Here is a 22,309-nt window from a genome sequence, read left to right as displayed (position 1 = left end):
GGAGAGCTGTATATCATTCAAATACTTAAAGCTTTCCTTCCTGTACAGACACTGCAAAGAAAAAGAGAAAAATCATTCAATTTCATCCTCAGGGAGTGTTATCTATTTAAGGCTGCCTAATGTGGAAAAAGTCCTGAGTAAGCACAGCAAAATATAGTGGTTTTAATCTCCAAGACACCTTTAAAGCTATATAAAAGGATTATTGCTTTTATGAGCTTCTTTTAATACTGTATCAATATTGATCTTGTCATGCGATTATAGAAGACTCCCCAACCCTTTTTTCCTGGTGGTGGAATAGAATTGTTTCAGAATTACTTATAGGTGTGTGGGTTTTTTTGGTTTGTTTGGTTGGTTGGTTGTTTTTTTTTTTTAGTAAGCAAGAATGAAACGTGTTCAGATTTTTCTTTCAGTTTAGCACTTTTCATGTCCTCCAACTATAGTCACAAAGAGAATCTAATTTATTTTTTGTGAGTATAAAGTAAGGGCCAGAGTCAATAAAATTGCCTTCCAACATCTTAGTCACAAACACCGGATAAAAACAGGCAAAAGAATTTGAATGATTATATTTACATTTAATTAACATTTGGCAGCCTAGCAAACTCTCTGGTGGTTAGTACATGGATAATGCCAGATCTCTATTTCCAGGGTAGGAAACTGGTTCATTTGACAGTGGTTTTCTATCTTTAAAAGAAAGTCCAAGACCATGACATACAGCTGAAATAAATACAGTTAAATATGCATCTTCTTTCTGATAATCTGCAGAAAAATACTAAAAGTAGTTATTTTTGTTTTGTGAATATATATATGTATTTCTAGGTCTTTCCTTCTTTTCCTTCCTATTTTTTTTCTAGGTCTTTGCTGAGAAGCTCAGAAATATCACACTGTCAAAGAGAACAATGGGAAGAAATGCCTTCAAAACTCAACTCCTTTGGGAGAATATATTTCAGTGCCTCAGGGCCATACACAGTATTCTATGGGGTGGACTAGTACTGGGGCATACCCCTCATAACTCTAGCTTCAGAAAGTCTTCTATGTATATAACACACTCATACATGCATAGATACACAGAGCACAGCAAGAATCTAATAAAAATAACCATTATGATCTGATGTCAAACTGAATTCATGGAAAATTTGCTAGGTAAGTACTAAACAATATTATAATAATAAGTTCTATACAATTAATTGAGATGCCTGATCTCCTTCTATGACAAAGTGACGTGCCTGGTGGATTAGGGGAAGGCTGTGGATGTGGTCTACCTTGACTTCAGTAAGGCTTTTGACACCGTTTCCCACAGCATTCTCCTCAAGAAACTGGCTGCTCTTGGCTTGGACTGGCGTACACTTCGCTAGGTTAGAAACTGGCTGGGTAGCCAGGCCCAAAGAGTCGTGGTGAAGGGAGTTAAATCCAGCTGGAGGCTGGTCATTAGTGGAGTCCCCCAGGGCTCAGTACTAGGGCCAGTTCTCTTTAATATCTTTATCGATGACCTGGATGAGGGGATTGAGTGCACCCTCAGTAAGTTTGTAGATGACACCAAGTTAGGTGCGTGTGTCGATCTGCTTGAGGGTAGGAAGGCTCTGCAGGAGGATCTGGATAGGCTGGACCGATGGGCTGAGGCCAACTGTATGAGGTTCAACAAGGCCAAGTGCCGGGTCCTGCACCTGGGGCGCAACAACCCCAAGCAGCGCTACAGGCTGGGAGATGAGTTGTTAGAAAGCTGCCTGGCAGAGAAGGACCTGGGAGTATTGGTTGATAGTCAGCTGAATATGAGCCAGCAGCATGCTCAGGTGGCCAAGAAAGCCAACAGCATCCTGGCTTGCATAAGAAACAGTGTGGCCAGCAGAGCTAGGGAAGTGATTGTCCCCCTTTACTCGGCTCTGGTGAGGCCGCATCTCAAGTACTGTGTTCAGTTTTGGGCCCATCGCTACAAGAAGGACATGGAGGTGCTCGAGCAAGTCCAGAGAAGGTCAACGAAGCTGGTGAGGGGTCTGGAGAACAAGTCTTATGAGGAGTGGCTGAGGGAACTGGGGTTGTTCAGCCTGGAGAAGAGGAGGCTCAGGAGCGACCTTATCACACTCTACAGGTACCTTAAAGGAGGCTGTAGAGAGGTGGGGGTTGGTCTATTCTCCCATGTGCCTGGTGACAGGATGGGTGGGAATGGGCTAAAGTTGCACCAGGGGAGGTTTAGGTTGGATATTAGGAAGAACTTCTTTACTGAAAGGGTTGTTAGGCATTGGAATAGGCTGCCCAGGGAAGTGGTTGAGTCGCCATCCCTGGAGGTCTTTAAAAGACGTTTAGATGTCGAGCTTAGTAATATGGTTTAGTGGAGGACTTGTTAGTGTTAGGTCAGAGGTTGGACTAGATGATCTTGGAGGTCTCTTCCAATCTACAGGATTCTGTGATTCTGTGATTCTTTTGAAATAAGTAAAGCATTATTTTATACTGTCATATTCTCAAGTGAAAAAAAAAATCATATATATATATATATATATTTTTTTTTGTACAGAATAAATTCAGTTTGTTTACTCTTCCCCAGAAAAGTCAATTTTACTTTTTTTCTAATTTTTACTAAATGCTCATGGGAATTTGGACAAGTTTCATTTGAAAATAAATCTATACATATTTCTTTACAATACACTTTACCTTCTCCTGTTAATGGAGCAAATACCAAATATACAATAATTGTGATCATGAATATGACAGACTTCTCAGTTAAATTTTGATTACTTTCACAGAAAAAAAAAAAAAAAGACTATTTTCTCTTTGCAAACAGTAATTTCCATATGCTTTTGAGGAGAAGCAAATCTCACGTAGTTTACTTAGAATATATTTAGCCCATTCGTTGCTTGCCTTTGGCACATGCTATCAATTCCTATAATAAATGATGAAATGCTCCATCATTCTACTGTATTTTCAAGTATGTACTATATATTTACATATTAAGGTGATTTTCAACATAATTTATCAAGTCAATTCACTGGTCCTATAATAATAAATATATTCTGTAGGGCTAATCTCAAGACAATGTAGTCATTTCATTCTTCAGTGTAAATGATTAGACTTTTAAACTCACTGAATCTGTTTTCAAAAAACTGAATGAATTTTAATGAATTCCATTATTAAATACAAAAACTTATTAAAGACTTAGACTGCTAAGTAAGAACATTCAAAATAGGAAATGATAAAAGTAAAATTATTTGTGCAACAATACATATAGATCCTTTCTGCATACAGATTTAAAGATAAACTCTGATTATAGCCAATTAAATTGACTTTTATTTTTTCTTAGCTCTATGTTCAATAGCATTTAAGACAATGGCTGTGACCTGCTTGCTCACATGGTTAGATCTGCTGAAATTAACAGAAATATAAGATCAGATTTCATATAAATAGATGAAATAACATAAAATCTCTCTAAATTTAGGTTTTATCCATTAATTATCACTCTAACTTTCCAGTAAAAGCTGAAAATATCATATGTGAAAAAAAAAAAAAAAGTGGTAAAGCTACCTGAAAAGTTCATAAAAATGTCTAGGGTTGTAGACTTAATAAACTCCTGATTGCTCAAGTCCCATTTGCACAATTCACTATGATTAAGTAATACTACAGTGTAGAAGAGTAAAAACTCGACTAAATTAAACTAAACTAAGATAAAAGGAACTTATTAATGCACTATTAAAAAACAACTGTGTTTCCTGTGAGTGAAAAATTATTCACAGACAAAGTATGTTTCTGTAAATATCTAAGCCATACATATTTTCTTTCTACCTTCAGGTTTCTTAGAGTGAAAAAAAAATATTAAATATATTAATTTAAAAAAGTAGAACTAACATCTGACTTAATGAACACATATTTCTGTAAATCAGCTTGAAAATGGTAACTAGCTGAAGAAGGAACATATTCTAGGAAATGACTATGCACTTCTTGATCATTATTTTGGAAATAGGAGGGTTTTTGCTTAGGAAGACTATCAGGAAACTTTTTTGTTAGTCCTGAACATCCCTGCATAAAACTAAATTACAGCAACTTGTTTGCTGTGCTGAAGTGCAGAAGGAAGGTACAAGTCAGTATAGCTCACCCTCTGAGCCTCTGCTCTAAGCAAATGTGACATTGGAGACTATGTAGGTAGAAGTCTGTTGGAGATTAGAATTTAAGAAATTGTTGATCTCGATCTTTTTTTTTTTTTTTTTAGGTAAGCATTTATTATCCTTCCACCCTTCCACCTGTCTTTGATTCAAGGCAAAACTGCTAGAATATCCCTGTATTCTCCCTCTGTCTCACTTCCTACTTATTGCTTTAAATATTCTCTACATGCTACATACACATATTTCCCTACAATACATTTTCCTTGTGATGGAATCCAAGATAATTAGGAGTTTGAGAAAAATTCCCAGCAAAGTTGACTGTTTAAAAGCAGTGGGCAGAGCTCTTTCCACCACATGCCAACCCTCCAAAAGATGAGGACAACTGGCTATAGTAATCCTTTCTGCAGTCTCCAAGACTGAGCCCTTTTGTATATTTATCTGCAGGTTAGGATTAATGAAAAAGAGTTTGAACAGCAGGATTTGCCTGGCTTAATTCAAATGGGATTTTTCTGGTCGATGATGAAAATGTGTGTGAAATAAAAAGCATACTGAAGCTGCCTATGAAGTACTATCTTACTGCTAAGCTTTCAAAGAATACTTTTCATATATTGATCTTCCACTTCTTTGGGTGTGCAGTTAAGTGTGATTTCAAATAGAATGGAAGTCTCAGTATCTTTAAAATATAAAAGAGTGGATCAGCTTTTTCCTTCAAACGAATTTTTAAGAAAACTGTGAAAAATTGTCACATATACTGTCCTTTTATATACAGAAAACATCTGAAAACCTTGCTGCTGTAAATTTTTTCAGTATGAATTATAATTCACCAATTATATTACTCTATAGAGACAGTAACCAAGGCACAAGTAATCCACTGTTAAACAACCATCTCTCAAACTTTACGCCTTAAAAAATTGGATTTCTCATTTGACTACTGTCATGGTTTCAGCTGGGCCAGAGTTAATTCTCTTCATAGTAGCTGATATGGTACTGTGTTTTGGATTTAGGGCGAAAATAATGTTAATAACACACCAATGTTTCAGTTGTTGCTGAGTAATGCTATCAGCAGAGTATTGACTAAAAGCTTCTTTCAGGATACAAAAAAAGAACAAATTCTTAGAACAAAGCCCATTTGTTTTTCAGAATGTAAGTCTAGCCCTGATTGTCATAACTAGTTTTTCTTTTTATCATTTTATCATACTTCTATCATTTATTAACAATGACAATACTATATATAATTTTTCACCTCACTTACTGAGGCTCCACAGTGATTACAAGAAGGCAGAATTTCCTGTTTAACCAGGACTTACCAAAATTAAAGGAGCTATAAATTGAAGAGATCCCAAGAGGCAAATCAAGCAGTTGGTTATGTGACCATAAAAAGAAAGGAAGGAATCTTTGGTTGCATTTCCTTTAAAGTTCATAATTATTTTTTTTCAAAAACAATAGTAGTCTGAGAAAATTAAAACTTGAACTAGCGTTCCATTTTACATAAAAATACCTCTAGAAGGAGAACAAAAACTGTAATTCTTCCTATGTAGGGTTAAAAAATTAGTCAACTAACTCTCTCCAAGGGCCAGTCTAGAAAATGTATTGTTTCACAATTCCAAAAAATGCACATAGGATTTACTTATCTTTCAGAACATTTAATTTAAAAACTCTATTAAACGTGAAACATGTTAAAATCAGCTTGCACAATCTCTTATTCCCCTCTTCCCACTTTAAACACACTTCAAAGTAAAACTGAGTTCACCATCAAACTAGAGATTATGGCAAAACGTGATTCTTGTGACATGACAAAAAGTAAATACGGTTTAGCAGAAAAAAATAGATAAAAAACGGTTTTGACTGCATGCTCTCTGGATTGCTTAACATCCACAGAATAAAAGAGAGTTGGAATAAGAAATCACTGAGAAAGAACTGGTATTCCATTTTTGCAGGTTGCCACTCTTTAGTAACGCAAGTAATAACTTTTAAGTGGTAATAAATCAAAAAGGAGCATTTATTCTTAGGTGATTAATGGAAAGACGTATTGGTTGGGACATTAAATGAAAGGCCTTATCAAATACTTAAATTTATCAGTCATTGAAACAGCATACTTCTTTATTCCGACACAAACTGCCAAGGAGTGATTTAAATTAGTCTGTATTAGAATCTTCGAAATGCAATTCAGCCTGCATTTTAACGGTAATGAAAAGGTTCCTTTATTCAACTGGTATCTGGCTGCTTAACTGCTGTAGTTGTGGGAGCCCATTCACACAAAGCATAACCAACATAATTGATTTTCTGCCCCAGTTTGCAAAACCAGGTGAAAACAATTTTCTCCACTGCAGACTTGTTTGTGAAATAAATGTAAATAATCTGTACCTTGATGTACACCTTGTATCAGTAAACAACTTGTTTATCTTACAACGTCTAAGATACTCAATACACATCACTCAGCTGAATACATTTTTTCTTCACAGGTAAGGTGAACGTACTTTCTTTGTACCTTCTTTATACCTTCTAAGGTACAAAGAAGTACGTACACACACACACACGCATGCGCGCGCGCACACACACAAAAAGCCACTGAGAAAAAAGCTGTGTGAGGAAAAGTTGTGACAAGCCTTGGGGCCTACATTTAAACTCAGGCGCCTGGCCCTGGCCTGCTCTGTGTTGCAGACATGCCTATTCCCATCCTAGTATGCTTCTGCTGCTCCCTGCAGCAAAGCATCACTGTATGAAGTCTTGCACAAACTGCAACTATACTTTTGTTGCAGACCAAAGGTTGCAATAATTGGGACTGTTTTGGGTATGTATTTAGTAGCAATGGAAGAGTCAGTATATTTTTCCATGCCTCCCAGTACCTGAGACGACATGACTGAGAAGAGGGCCAAACTCATTACTGAAGCACACTGTAGGGGCCACAAAATAATTATCATAAACTGAAACAGGAGATGATCTGACTCAATATCAGAAAAAGGTTTTTGCTAGGTTGCCTAAAGATATTGTGTAATCTTCATCCCTGGAGGCTGTAAAGATCTAGCCAACCAAAGCTCTAAGCAAACTGCTCTGATGTCAGAGCTAGCCCAGCTTTAAAGCAAGAGGTTGGATTGGAGACTGAGATCCTGCCCAGCCTCAATTATTCTTTTGTCTCAAGAGGGGAGAACACAACTTTTGAAGGGGGAGATTAATTTGTTTACGTCTTTCCACCTGAAAGTCTGGGGTGTTCATTAATATCTCTTTGATAATTTGTGGAGAGAATTTGGTAAGAATAATCTCTCTAGAGACATTCAGTTCTTAGTGTTTTGGCAGTGTGTCTGCCAAAACATGGGCTCTGTTGGATGGATACTTTTTGAGGGGAGGAGAGGTATTTCCCCACTCCTAAAGCATTCAGAGTCAGTAGAACATACTTCATTCAAATAAGGTTAAAAATAAAATATAAAAATCACTCTACTAATAATTCACCAATTCCTAACAATATTCTAATGTCTAAATGTTTTCTCTCACTTTTTTATTTCACTGTTTAATTGCTGCAAATTGAGTTGTTGTTGCTGTTTTCTCAAACTGTTTATTGTTGTAAAGTGTTTATTGCAATTATGAACTTCTGGCATGACCCACAGCTAATACAACACATGAATTTCTCCTAGTAGTTTGAGTATTAAATAGACAAGTTGGTGACTGCCTTATTTTATCTGTAGACTGATGAGAAAATGGATGGTACCATCATAAAAGTTCTGTGCACTCGAACAAAATGCACTGGGCTGACATTTTCTTGCCTTGACTGAATTCCTTGAAATGACTTGATTCACAAAACAAAGAATACTGCATGTGTTTTACTGTGCATATGAAAATAAAATAAAAGTTCTGACATTTTCCTTACTGATATATTTCATATATTTCATGTGAAACTTGAATCGGGTCAGATTCAGTTCATTTCTGTGTCACATAAGGTACTTTATATTTTTCTAGGAGAAGGCCTGTTTGCAAATAAGTGCAGTTATGTTTATTCAAATAGTGATCAATGCATTTTTTTTTTGACTTGTTCACTTAATTTTCAGTTTTCTGAAATACTAAATAAGCACAAATAGATATTATACCTATTTAAATATTTGACAGTACAACTAACCATACCATTTTATGTTCATAAAACAATTGTTTCCTTTACAAGAAATCATGATTAAATCATCACATCCGTTAATATTTTGTTAACAATTAAAAGTTACAGAAAATTTCAGTCTCTAGTCCTATTATTTTCAAATATGATGGGACTATAGTGATACCCAAACTGGAAGCAGACACAGACAAAGAATGTATTCCTCAACCACATGCAAGTAGAAGTACCATAAGGAAAAATACATTCTGTTGAGATGTAAAACTATTTGCCCACTTAATACAATATGTAACAGAATGTATAAACAAGCCTCAAAACCAACACTTAATTTACCAATATACGTGGGGTTCACTTAGGCAGGGTTATACTGTAAACAGTGTATATTAGTTATTGCAAAACTAAGAGCTTTCACAGTTTAGGTATAAAAATCAGGAAAGTTAAAATTCTAAATTAATATATTTTGATATTCACACAAATATTTTTTTTTTATTATTTTTTTTTTTACTTTCTTTGTTCCACCGATGTGGAACTTCCACTTTGCAAGATCTAATTTTTATTTATTTTTTTTCCTAACATTGTAGTCAGTGAGATGTCTCAAGGAACAATGTTCAATGGCTGCTTCAGTAGGAAGTGACAGAATCAGTCGAATCTCTTCTGACATTATTCTACTTACAACTTACAGTGGCCCAGGCAAAAATCTCAATGAACTTTCAGTTTCAAGAGAAGGGGGTTTGCTGCTGAAAAATTATCTTATGATGGATTATCCCTTGTTAGAATGATAAGAAGCTTCCAAAAGGCTCTATGTAAGTAAGTAGATCTAAACAAATATGTTGTTTGGACTCTTTAATTTGGTTCTATTAAAAAAAAAAAAGGTAATTGACTTCCTAAATTAAATCAATTAACAATTAAGACCTTTTACAGTGATATACCCCACAAGAAATCTATATGAAAGTGCAACATATGGAAGTCAATAAAAGCTTTATTTTAGCTGGTATTTGGTCTTCTGAAATTTAGCTTGACATGCAGGTTCAACCCCTAAACATCTTTGCAATTCCAAGCAATGGAATGATTATATATTTGCCATTATGTAATACTTTTCCTTAGGTAGCAAGATTTTTCTTTTATTTGTAGTTAAAAAAAAAAAAAAAAAAAAAAACACCACAGCTTTTTATAGCTTAGAATAAACATAGCACCTTCTTATCATTAAAAAAAAATGTCTAAAACATCATAGGAATTTGAAAATTTGATGCAAATGTTTAACTGAGGGGTGTGGGTGGAAACAGCACATTTTTTCATCTAACAAACCTCAATATTTATCAATATCAAGCATCACACAACTGAGTTGTTTACTCTGCTTTTACTGTCTTATTATAAAGCAGAGTACTTTCATTCTTCTTAAAACAAACATTTATAATCTTGAATCAAATATATTCTAGCTGCTTTATTCCAAAAATTTTGATCCCTTAAAATACCTCTAAATATGTTCTCACTTATCAATGCGTATAAATATCTGAAGGGAGGGTGTCAAGACGATGGGGACAGACTCTTTTTGATTGTGGCCAGCACAATGAGAAGCAACAAACTAAAGCACAGGAAATTTCAGCTGAATATGAAAGGGCACTTTACTGTGAGGGTAGCAGAGCACTGGAACAGGTTGCCCAGAGAGGCTGTGGCGTCTCCTTCGAAACCTGCCTAGATGCGATCCTGTGCGATCCTAGATGCGATCCTAGATGCGATACTGTAGGTGCCCCTGCTTGGCAGTGGGGTTTGGACTAAATGATCTCCAGAGGTCCCTTCCAACCTCAACCATTTTGTGACTCTGTGATTCTGTGATTCTCATCATGAACAATTTTGTATTGCTATATGTGCTTGTCTATCTAGAACTATGCATCCTATTTAATTGAAAATGTTTAAATGAAAGTAATTTTTTTTGTACTTCATTTTTAGTAGAAAAATGATTGTCTAATACACATTTAATTTTTTAATAACAACAACAAAAAAAGCATATTTGTAAAACCAAGCATGTGAATGTTTTTCTTGATCAAAGATTTCAATAGTAAGCATGTGCTTAAATGTTTTGGAGAAACAGAACTGAAGTTTTGTTAAAATTTTACCACAAGAGCGAACCTATTACAGAAAATATCCCATTATAAACCACCTGGACAAATATTTATTAGGAGTCACTTCAAGTTAAAAGAGAAGCATAACCAAAAAGGTAACCAGGTAAAAGGTAACTGACCACAGGTAGTTTTGGGTCTGATCTGATTTTCAGAAAGATTTTCAGCTCCTGTTCATTTACCTGAAGTTCCCAATACCTCTGAAAAATCAGGTAATACCAGGGGATGGAATTATTTCTTGTTGGATAGTACTAACACAAAGTCTTAATAAAGAAATAAAGATATTTATTCTTTTTCTAAAATTATTTTAAAGAGATATTTAAGTAAAGGAACAAAGGTAATTTCTCTCTCTGAAGGAGGGAGCTATATTTGTCTCACTAACCGGGTACACAAGCAACTTGTCAAATGGTGCCTAGTATAGTTTATTGCTTGAATAGTTTGGCAGAGGAAAAACAAACAAACAAAAAAACACACGTTCTGTGACCTTCCTGAAGCTTTTGCACTGTGGATAATTTCTTCTGAGTAAAAAATAATCAGGATACAGAAATGTACAGCATAGGTATCTGATCTCATTTCATCATTATGGTACAAGTAGTGATTCGTACGAAGATTACACTTTGATTTTAATTTAAATGGATTTTACTGGTAAATAGGATTTTGTTATGCTTCATAAGAATATAGTTCATGAAGTGAGCTGAATTGCCTACCTTTACAAATTGATATGGATCAGAAGAGAAACTTCATTTCATGCAACCTTTGAAATACCCATACAGAAATGTAAAACTTATTCTTGTAAGTCATCTGTGGCTCTAATGCATTAAGAATCATTTTTATCTAACCAGATGCAAAAGTTTTGTATTTAGCTTGCTATTTACCTATCATATTTTCTGTTTAATTTTCTTCTCTAATATCAAACAGTATTAAAAGTATAATCTCCATTACATCTCTAAAAATATTTCCATTTATTTCTTTTTTAATTACACTCATTCTACATATGCCTGAATTTACTGTTGTATTCCTATGCCTTCTTCAAGCTAACCTTCTTCAAATTAATTTGAAATAACTCTTCACTCATGAGATAATCAGTATGAACTTCATAAAAAAATATAATTTTATTTTTTGCTTTTGTTTTTGTTTTCCTCTGGAAACTTATACAAAATGGAATATAGTTGCCTTGTTTTATGTTTCTCAGAGGATTCTGCATATGCTTTTCTTCATATTTTTCACTCAGACCATAAAACTTTAGATGTAAAAGCTATATGTGTGGATGTGGTTTTACCTACACATTTTAAATATGGCTTTCTATCATAGATAACTATATTTTAGCTATAGTCACATATTCTAATCCAAAATTGCTTTTTTTCTTTCCCCACACCAGAAAACCAAAGCATTTTAAAAGGTCAAATTTTACAAAGTGGTCAAACATACAATTAATTTTGATCATAAATTTAAGGTGCATTTTCCTGATACCAACACCTCCCTGCATTAGTAAGTGTCTTGAAGCACTGCTATGAAAAAAAAGCAATGTAGCTTAAGTGAAGGAAGTATAATAAAATACCAGTCAGTTTTTTCTTACTATTATATCTGTATGCAAGGGGATTAAAGTTAATGTTTACTTTCTTATAAACATAAAAATGAAAATATATTGTTCTTCCTGAGACCACACAGAGCTACGTTTCTCGTCAATAAAAATTTTGTGAGTGCTGTTGCCCGGCAACCTTCATGCAAGGAAAATTGCATTCCTGAGCACAATTTAAACTGTAATGTAAGATTCTAGGATACCTATAAAATGTTGATACTGTGTTATTTCTATGAAATGCACTCAGAATCCTATAAAAAAACAGTCAGCCATTTTAAATTAATATTAAACATTTTAAATGTTTATTGAAAAAAACTAATATGAAAATAAAAAATATTTTTAAAAATGATTTCAACAACAACAACAAAAAGAAATCCATCACTGGACACTACTGAAAACACACTTAGGTCTGTGATCAACATTGAGATGTTATTGATTCAAAAAATTATACTGTGGTTATATTTTTCATTTTTAAAGGCAAATATTGCTACCTGAAAGAGAGATATTATTTTATAAAAGCATAAGGAGTACATCAGTGTTTGAAAAAAAAAAAAAATCATATGTAGATATCTCAGGAATATTAATGCTATATTCTGTATTAGTTAGACATCCTACCAAGCTTCAGACATTCACAAGATATCTCCATCATAGTTATGTTCACTCTTTGTGAAAACTTATGTTATCTTCTATTTTCTTAAAGATAAAAATAATCAGAATTGAAAGTGTCCATGTTTTGTACAATCACATAAAAATGCTAAGGGAGATATGCTGGTATAGAAACTGGAAGAAATGTTGGCTTCATCCTTAAATATAATCAACATATAGAAACAGATAAGCAAGTTCTCAACTACAATGAAAATCTCATGCAAGGAAAAGCAATAGTATTTAAGCAGTGCCTTCTATTTCTCATGTTATCCCTTTACGATTAAGAAAAAAATATCATTTTCAATATCATCAATATCATTAATATCATCATCAATATCATAACTTTTTCTGTTGTTAATTGAGGCTTAAAATAAATTAGAAATAAATTACTCTAGTGATTTCTAGGCAGCATTTTTTAACTGAGAGTCTACAACAGCCATGTGCACAAGTATATATTAATAACAATAATTCTGAAAACTGCTCTGAGATATATTTTTAATGCAATATTTTTGTGATATTAATGCAATATTTTTGTCCCATCAGAACAGAGATACTTGGATTCCATTAGGCAAATATTTAAAATATACTTAATTAAACTTTGATAAGTTATATGCCCAACGTTAATGAAAAATTAGTGCTTCCTTTGAATAATTTTATCTTCTCTTTGTATAGTCTTCTCTTTATAAAGTTTGACTAACTCAAGACCTTAGACTTATTGGATGGATTAGAGTGATAAAGACAAGTTGTTATTCAGAGATGCTATTCACCACCACCAGTTATTATGTGGTTTGCCAGAAAGGAACTACTGTTTCTTTTATTTATATGTATGTCTAATTTTAGCAAAAAACAACAGGAGTGGTGCTTTCACAATATAAAAAGGATAATAAGATACTTGAATGCATCTAGAGGAGGGCAAGGGTAAAATAGCTGGAAGGCATGTCCTCCGAGGAGAGGCTGAGGACACTTGGGCTGTCTAGTCTTGAGAAAAGTAGGCCAAGAAGTGATCTCATTACTGTCTACAACTTCCTGAGAAGGGGAGGTGAAGAAGGAAGTGCCAGTCTTTTCTCCCTTGTAACCAGTGATAGGACACCTGGGAATGGCACAAAGCTGCACCAGGGGATGTTCAGACTGGATATTAGGAAAAATTGTTTTACTGTGAGGGTGGTCAAATACTGGAACAGACTTCCTAGAGAGGTGGTTGATGTCCTATGTCTGTCAGTGTTCAAGAGGCATTTGGATAGTGCTCTTAATCATAATGTTTTAACTTTTGGTTAGTCCTGGAGTGGTAAAGCAGTTGGACTCGATGATATTTGTAGTTCCCTTCTGATTGAACTATTCTATTCTATTCTATTCTATTCTATGCTATGCTATGCTATGCTATGCTATGCTATGCTATTCGCTATAAAAAGAAATAGTCACTTGAACTATATTTGATGCCAAATCTGCTAAATATACAAAGAGATATGATAGCCAGAAATGTGAAATATTCTCTAAACTTTCTGCCTTTGATAGCAGCACTCACTTCCATCTGTTAGTCCCAACTGAGAGGCTTCCTAGCTAGCTCCAGCTATTTAAAGTTTAGGGATTACTATAAACTAATCTATTTAGACTCCTCGACAATCTAAACTTTTCATAATCATAAACTTTTTTAAAAGATCTGTAGGAAGCAGCTATTTTTGTCTTAGATAGTTGTTTTAGGCTGGAATGATTTACTGCATACCTTCATATCTCCCCTGGCCCTACAGAGAACAAAGAAGACTGTCTCATGCTTGCCACTCCTAAACTTGATGTTTTATCTCAGGTGAGAACTATGATTATTACATACTTTGTTATGTACGCAAACACAGATTATAAATGGTACATATGTTAATTAGTATTTATGGCTGAAAATTGAATAATTTTGTTAATTAGTGAGAAGAAATTGACATTTATTTACTTTTCTATCTTATTCAAATTCCTTTGAAATTCTTATTTCCCTTGTCTAACCCAGCTCCCTGGGTAGTTTTTAATTGGAGAAAATAATATATTCTTAGTCTAGAGCCTCTTAACTCCACGCTATCTCATTGATGCTGCTAAGTGTAAGAAATACCAAGCCTTCTGGCTTCTGTGTAACTGACATCAAAATAACAAGTACACTGAGGCTTTGCTTGTTGGAAAAACAATATTTGATGACTGCAAGTGGAAATAAAATACCAGAAAACAAATTTCAGAACACTACAATTTTAGAGGAGTGACCTCAGCACTATGAACAGAGAATTCTAGATCTGCAAGACTTGCAGAGAAGGGATAGGATTCAACACCTGGACCTTCCCAAAGGGATTAAGAATTTTGGGTTGCTACATTTTTACAGTCTCTAGACATAAGGTTTTGTACAAACTCCTGGTTTTCATATTTTTTGAGAGGTTAAGTTATACTCAAACTTGTCTTAGATTGTATTCCTTCAAAGTACCTAAGATTGAAAGGAAATATCTTGCTCTGTATTACTTCTGGCAAGAAGTAATCTTTGTATCTTAGATAACACCTCATGCAGCTGATAAGAATAGGAGGAAACTATTTTTTTTAATGTATATATAACATTTCAATTTTGGAAATCCATCATAACCAAAAATAAAATTCAACTTAGAAGGTTAAGCATACTTTGATACCTATCTCATCTCATCTCACTGAATTTTCACTACACTGAAAAGCAAGAAGGCAAACTTATGCTTAATAAAAAGATGATAAATTGTAGAAGAGAGAAGTGGGTTTTATTTATTTATTTATTTGTTTTTAAGAAAGGAGGATAAAAGAAACAGGTCATGTCACCAGAGGTACCTGGATAGCAAAATCAAAGAAAGAAAAATATTCACTGAAACTCCCTGCTGTCCTTTGAGATAAAACATACAGGGGAATTCTCTCAATTTTCCAATATACAAGCTAAGTTTCAAAAACCTGCCCAGCATCAGAGAAGAGTTGTTCCCACTGATTGTAAATAACCCTTCCCTCTTGGCAGCTTTGCTGCTGCAGTAATACTGCCAGAAGATATAGGCCTCAAGGTATCTACAGTACAGAATCAGTGAAATGTTTCATTGTGAATAATGTATTTTGGCAGATGCTTGATCTTATCTTTTAAAAGTAAAAGTGAAACTAGTCTTCCACAGTGTTCAGACATTTGATCTTTTTAAAAGGGTTCCTTTGACAAAGTAATACAGATTTGGCTATCCTGTGTCTTAATGTCTTAAGGACATTAAACAAATAACTTAAAGATATTAAGTTGTACAACTTTGATGAACATGTCGTCCCGTACAAAATCATGAAAAATATTTCAAAATGTCTATTAAAATAGGCTATCTGCAAATGTTACCTCCTTATGTTTCAGATCTCAGCTAGCTGTTCCACAGGAGCTTGAATTCAGGACTAAGACATGAATCAATTACGTGTTCAGCCTGTGCAAGCCTGAAAAGGGGTCATTGGAACAAGAATACATTCAACATCCTCCATTCTTTAATGAAATCAGCAATCACAAGAAAATGTGTCTGAGATAAAGCAAAATGGAAAGAAAGGAGATAGAGCCCTTGACAGGGAAAAAAAGAAAAAAAAAAAGAGAGAGAGAGAGAGAGAGAGAGAAACTATCTATGCATGTGCATATGAACTGTAGGTGATAAAGAATGAAAGATAGACAAGTGAAGACACACAAGGAGAGAAATGGGGAGGGAGAGGGAGGCAGGGGAATCTACAATGAAGAGTAGGCTAAACAGAAAAAAAAAAAGAGAAACAATACTATGAAAGATATATGTGACCAGAAGTACATATATTTAACAAACCAAAATTAGAAAATAAAATAAAATAAAATAAAATAAAATAAAATAAAATAAAATAAAATTAAACAAAATTAAAATTAAAATTAATTAATTTAATTTAATTTAATTAAACCCACAAATAATTAAACACAAGGAAATGGACAGAGACAGCTAAATCATTTGTAATGACAAATGGTAATGAAACAAGAAGTAAATAAATTAATGTGAATAAAGAAGAAGAAATCAACACTAAAAAGATAAAATAGGATCCAGAGTGATGAAATATTTTTAAGTGCATATTAATGCAAACTTGCAATTATTTTTTTAGCTTTTTTTCCTGTATGTGAACATATACAGTTTTCTGTTCCTTAGAGGAATGATTCCTGATTCCTTTAAAAATAAGCACTGTAATTTATGACATTCCTGGTTCTGAACAGTGTTTGGGATGCTCAATCAATTTGAAAAGATTTGAGGAAATGGGAAAAGCATCAGCAGTAACTTTTAGGAGACTAATTTATTGTCTTGTTAATAAAACAATGAAAATAAGTCTGGTCTTTTTGTTTACATGCTTAAAGTTTTTATACCTTTAGTTTGTGTAAGTACCACATTCTCCCTCATTATGTCTGCTCCCTTCTGTAAATTATTCTATACTGTGATATATTCTTTTTCATGTTCAATTCAGCTTGTCACTGGTGTCATTTCTAGTAGCATGCGTTAAACTTCTGGAGGAGACTCATATCTCATTAAAAAGCCAAAACTTAGGTATCTTGATTTTAGGTGTCTTTATGTGAATCAAATGTTTAGTCTCTTGCTGTGATAAATGGAGATATAGTTAGGTCTGTCAAAGAAAGTCATCTTAAAGTAAACATCAGCAAACCAGTGAGCCAACATGTCTTCCAGGTTCCCTTGGTTTCATTGACAAGGGTTGTGACTCACTCAACTATTCTGAGTTTAGGGTGTAGCTAGACCTACAGAATTGTCTAGAACCATCTGATATGCCCTGGGGTGGCCAGGACATATAGACTGTATTAGAAGTTATGAAACAGGACCTCAGGGATACTGATACTATCCCATAATGGTATCTGGAGGCCCATTGGAACATCTCAAGAAATTCTATATGTTCATGGGTTTGGCTGAGATGAAGTTAATCTTCTTCATAGCAGCCTGTATGGTTGTGATGTAAAGATCTGTGATTTAAAGAATGTTGATAACACATCAGTTTTTTATCTATTGCTGAACAACTCTTGCACAATATCAAGGTCTTCTCTGTTTCTCACACTGTCCACCCCAGTGAGAAGGTTGGTGTGTGTGCAAGCTGGGGTGAAACATCTGGGACAGCTAACCTGAAGGGATATCCCATAGTTATATGACATTGCATTCAACAGCAACAAAAAAAAAGCCCAGGGAAAGGAAGAGGAAGGTTATTTCCTTCCTCCATAATAAGGGTTATTTATTTGACTTTGCATTGCTAGTCGATCGAGGGAAGTGATTGTCCCGCTCTACTCTGCACTGGTGCAGCCTCACCTCGAGTACTGTGTGCAGTTCTGGGCACCACAGTACAAAAAGGACATTAAACTGTTGGAGAGTGTCCAGAGGAGGGCAACAAAGATGGTGAAGGGCCTAGAGGGGAAGACGTATGAGGAGCGGCTGAGATCACTGGGCCTGTTCAGCCTGGAGAAGAGGAGGCTGAGGGGGGACCTCATCGCAGTCTACAACTTCCTTGCGAGAGGGAGTGGAGGGGCAGATGACCTCTTCTTTGTTATCACCAGTGACAGGACCCATGGGAACGGTGTCAAGCTGAGGCAGGGGAAGTTTAGGCTAGACATCAGGAAGAGGTTCTTCACCGAGAGGGTGGTCGCACACTGGAACAGGCTCCCCAGTGAAGTAGTCACTGCACCAAGCCTGTCTGAATTTAAGAAGAGATTGGACTGTGCACTTAGTCACATGGTCTAAACTTTTGGGCAGACCTGTGTGGTGCCAGGAGTTGGACTTGATGATCCTTATGGGTCCCTTCCAACTCGGGATATTCTATGATTCTATGATTCTATGACTTTCCATATAAAAGTTACATGTGATGGAGTCCTGCTTTCCGGGTAGTGGGTAAACATCTGGCTGCCAATGGAAAGAAGTGAATGAATACCGTATTTTGCTTTGTGTGCACTCATATTTCTGCTAATATATTCAACTGTCTTTATCTCAACCCACATTTTTTCAGCTTTTGCTCTTCTGATTCCCTTTTCCATCCCATTGGGGGGTGAAGTGAGTGAACAGCTGTGTGGGGGCTTAATTACTAGCAGGGCTCAAACCACCATAGTAAACAACAAATAGAGCCCTTGGTATATCTGGAAACACCTGCATAAAGACATCCCAGTATTTTATAAGATATTCTTAACTTTCAGGAGTCACAATGGACATTCCGCATGAAGACTTATTTAATTTCATTTTGGAACAGTTAACACAATAATTTCAAAGGGTCAACTGATTTTCTGTGACAAGTTCTAATTTTCAGCTAGTTCATTTTAAATGTTGTTTGTTAACTTTCTCCCATTGAATATTTTGCTTCATGATTGTTCTAAGGTGTTGAATACTAGAAAATCAAGTTATGCAAAACACATTTATTTTTACACTCTCTTAATGGTGTTACGTCATGATCTTGTCATAGAAAAAAATATGCAGACTGGACAAAAGCATATGTCTCATGGACAGAAAGGAATGCCTAATTTAGCATTTATTTATAGCAGCAAATGATTGCTTCCTCTATAAACATTGAACACCAAACCTGATTATGAGCCCTAACATTGGATAGCCTACATGATCTGTAAGTCAATAGGTGCAGCAGTACTTTCTGGATAGATTACATCTTGAAAAGAGAGAGAGAGGAAAAAAAATAACTGTGGAAGGAATGATAATTGAATGAAACTAAGTAGTATAATCACAGTCACTTAAATACAATTAATTGAATATTTCTAACTGTTAAAGTATACCTGGACCATAAAACTGCTAACACTGGAAAATTAAACTGACTTCTAGGAAGGTTAGGGTACAAAATTTTGTTCTCAATTGCATTAGTCAATTATATTATTCATTGAAGCAAATCAACTAGCTCTATATTTGCATGGATATAAATGACGCCAAGCAGATCCAGTCAGCAAATGACGTTTCTTTAAAGGAAAACTTAACTTACTTTTAGTGTTGTTTTTTTATTGTTTGTACAAATCTTAAACAAATGTTAAAAAAAAAAAAAAAGTTAACAAAACTGAAATGGGAACAAGAAAGTTTTTATATCAGTTAAAACCTTTGTATATTTCATATGCATAGGATATATATGAAACAAAAAATATATAAATTAAATTTTATATATATAATGTGCATATATATAAATTATATGTATACATATAAAACCTTGTGTGTATGTGTATAATCACCTTACATTTTATACATATTACACATATATATGTATTTTTAATAGAAAAATAATTTATAAATAAAAACCTTTTTGTTATGGAAATGCAACATTGTTTTTTGTTGGTTTTGTTTGTTTGTTTGAAGGAAAAATCAAATCATGTAAAATCTATGACTTTTAAAGAAAAGGTTCACTAAAGAGGCATTTTGTGGCAGAAAATTGTTTTGATGGTGTCCAAAATAATTGGAGATATATCATTTTTTCCAACTGTAAACAAGTCACATGTGTCTGTTACCTTAATATAATTCTTGTTACTTGATTGAGGCAATTCTTCTTGGAGTCAGACAAGAATGGTGAAATTTTTGTCAGCATCCTTTTCATTTTCCATTAAAAATTCTTGATGAGGGTTGAGATGGATTTTTTAAAATGATGTGGAGTTAAAATTCAGTTCATTAAAATACAACAGTAGGGCATCTGCTGAGCATCAGGGGAATTTTTCCATACAAATGAGGCAATGTAGAACTTATACTGTGGAGCTAATCATTAAGAATTCTAATCATCTGAAATTCCTCACTCCATGGGTGCTGATCTGATGGCTCCATAATTCAGCACATAAGGGTAGGATTACATTAGAATTTTAAAAAAGTAGTCTTCATGGTCACAGAGGGCCAGGTTTAGGCCTTCATGAATAATACATAGACAGGAAAAGGAAGAGATTTCATTCAATGTTCTAACCTGAACAATTACAGGAGAGTTTTGGAATAAAATGAGTTTATTTGATTCTATTCAGTTTTAAAAGCTCTTATAGTCAGTGCATCCTAAATTTATCATTAATGTATGTATGAGTTATCAGAACTAGATAACTTATTTTCATCAAATGGTATTAGTCTTACATAGATAAAATGCTTTGTTTCAATTGAATTAGATTAACTAAAGATCTCTGCCTAGAATTCATTTCTATAGAGTTGCCACAAAATATAACTGGTTATATAAATTATTAGCTGGGCAAAATTCTACACTCACTCCTGAAAACTGATTCTTAGTTTCTTGTTACTACTGCTTTCACCTTAAATTTCAATCAAACTTAAAATTATCTGTGCTTGATCAGATAAAGAAAACCATGGATTCTTAGGAGCATTATTCCCCCAGTTTTCCATATGAACAACTTGAATTATATGAAATACTATCTGGAATTTAGCAAAAGGCACACTGGCTTGGGCCAGAAAAGAAGAACTAGGAGGGTGAGAGGACAAAAACCACAGGGACAGCAGTACGTGAACAATCCATGAAACATCTTTGTGGAGGAAGTGTCTCCACAACATCAGTGGAAACTGCTGAGGTAACTTTGATGGCTTTTTCCTCATGTGTAACCTTTTTAGATGTCTATGTGATTATTAAAATGTGATATGCTTCTGAAATGGAGGAATTTTCTCCATCCTTCTGTTATATGGAATATATAGAAAACACAGATGAAGAATGGAGAAAAAAGTTCTTTATTCCTGAGAACACACTGATCTAAGATAACTGATTAGTTTTGCAAACATATAAAGACCAAATAGAGAAAAAATTAAAAAGACTAATCTAGTGCATTGAGAGTCTGAAACAATGAGTAATATTTTGAGGAATGTTACATATGCATTTCTTCATCCAAATTATTCCTTTATATTGGTGACGGACTTGAAAAGTATTTTACTGGGCTTAGTCTCAGCCACATTTTGTTTCTGCTCATAAAGCTTATTTAGTTTCTGAAAATATATACAAAAATCAGCAACCTGTTTTGGAAAAGCAACAATGCTTAAATTATACTGACCATTTCATGGAGCACTACTGAAATTAAAGGACAAAGGGAGAGAAAAAGTAAATATATATATATAAATAAAATTGTTTAAACACAAAATAATGTTACTTATTTCATAGAAATAAGACTATTTCCAAATATAATATGAGGCAACAGATTTCTAGAATTATCTATCCAATATCATATACCCCAGCAAAATAGTGATGGTATTGTTCTTTTCTTTTTGCTCCCTCTCTGTTCTATCTCTGTTTGTACACAGCTCTGTTCATTATTTCCATAAGAAAAATCATTCATATCTTCACTCACTCTTCCAATTCATTATATTTTTCAGATCTATGTATGGATCCAAAGAAACTCTCCTGCCACAAGTGAGAAATATGTTTAAGACAGATTCATTTTTTTGGAAAAAATAAATGGAAAAAAAAAAAAGAAAAAAAAAGGCTCACTGAAATGTTTTAAGTAATGTAGTCAGCTTACTTTCAGACCAGTCACTCTATGCTAAATGTATTATTTTATAATGAAAGCCTACATTTCAAGGTTAACATAATAAAAGCAATATTTGATTGAATATCTGTCTTTTTATTGTCTGTGCTTCGGATTTGTATTTCAATTGCCTCAATTTTTCTTTCCTTCTAAATACTTCCCTGATGCAATTTTTAATTGTGCCATTCTACTCCACATTTCTCTAATCTCATAATTGTTTGAATGTTACTTTCTTTTTGATATGAAAAAAAATAATAGACACAAAGAAATGAGTTGAAGAAGGAAGAGTAGAACAATACTTTGTCAACGTGAAGTAAGAATGCTAAT

At 34.1% G+C, this 22,309-nt stretch overlaps 1 long non-coding RNA gene across 3 annotated transcripts in view; it reads left to right on the top strand.

Moving 5' to 3' along the window:
• LOC118250585 (uncharacterized) overlaps positions 1–16,263 on the top strand; it is a 52,084-nt gene extending 35,821 nt beyond the window's left edge. For all 3 annotated transcript variants that reach the window (XR_004779493.2, XR_004779495.2, XR_004779494.2), the window contains exons 7-8: positions 14,265–14,320; positions 15,878–16,263. This is a non-coding gene — a long non-coding RNA (uncharacterized LOC118250585). The remainder of the gene's footprint in view (positions 1–14,264; positions 14,321–15,877) is intronic.
• Positions 16,264–22,309: the final 6,046 nt, after the last annotated feature.

Source organism: Cygnus atratus, chromosome 1, assembly GCF_013377495.2.
Source record: "Cygnus atratus isolate AKBS03 ecotype Queensland, Australia chromosome 1, CAtr_DNAZoo_HiC_assembly, whole genome shotgun sequence".
Lineage (NCBI taxonomy): Eukaryota > Metazoa > Chordata > Aves > Anseriformes > Anatidae > Cygnus > Cygnus atratus.
Note: the sequence above shows the minus strand (reverse complement) of the source record. Positions and strands in the feature narration are given on the sequence as shown.